Source organism: Mastomys coucha, unplaced genomic scaffold (assembly GCF_008632895.1).
Source record: "Mastomys coucha isolate ucsf_1 unplaced genomic scaffold, UCSF_Mcou_1 pScaffold7, whole genome shotgun sequence".
Classification (NCBI taxonomy): Eukaryota; Metazoa; Chordata; class Mammalia; order Rodentia; family Muridae; genus Mastomys; species Mastomys coucha.
In genome coordinates this window covers 26,168,642-26,169,592 of record NW_022196913.1, presented here as the reverse complement: position 1 = coordinate 26,169,592, position 951 = coordinate 26,168,642, and positions in this window count along the sequence as shown.

Sequence of the window (951 nt, the reverse complement as noted above, 5' to 3'; positions counted from 1 at the left end):
ACTCTGTAGACCAGGCTGGCCTCGAACTCAGAAATCCGCCTGCCTCTGCCTCCCAAGTGCTGGGGTTATCTTTGTAGTTCTTGACCTGCTACAGGTACTGTGTTTTATTTTGCGAGTGTTTTGTTGTTGTTGTTGTTGTTGTTGTTGTTGTTTTGTTTTTGTTTTTGTTTTTTTAATTTGATTCGGTGCATTCTTATCCCTCGTTGTGGCACAATGTTCATACCATGATAGGCTGTTTGACACTCTAACTTTCCATTACCTAACAAGTTCACTGGAACTTGTTCTACAACCAGCTTACAACTACCCATCCTTCCCTGTTTTTGTTCTAGTTAATAGTGCTCCACCATGTCTGGTAGATCTACAATCAGTTTACTAGGCACAAACATATAAATTTGGCAAAATACTTTAAAATATTCTTATTTTAAATATTTAAGAATTTGATACAATGGATTGTGATCATATTCACCCCCAATTCTTCCTTGTAAATTATACCAAATCCCCCTCTCTAAGGGGGAGCGACCATTATAGAAAAGGTACGGAAACAATTGTAAGAATTAGGGGTTGGGGAGGACCAGAGGGAAGCAGTGTCTTTTGAAGCAGTGTCTTTTGAACGTGATAGGAAGGCTGCACTTGTGAGCTCAAGGCCTTCACAGGGCATGCACAAAATCAAGCCAGTCAACATTCTAGCAATGAGTAGGAGGAGGTTCATAAGGCTCCACTCCTAACACAGGAGCTAAGGACAGTATCTGAAATACTTCTGGAGGAAAAAGTCAAAGACTTACATATGCATCTATTCTTCTTGAACACATATCTAATTTATATTATACAACAACAAAACCACAACTACAATGGAAATATATTTTTAAGGAATAGAAATGTGATAAAGTGTAAGTTTCCTGTGATACATGCTAACAGGGTTTAGTTGTTTGTCTTTTCTGCTTGTTTGTGGTT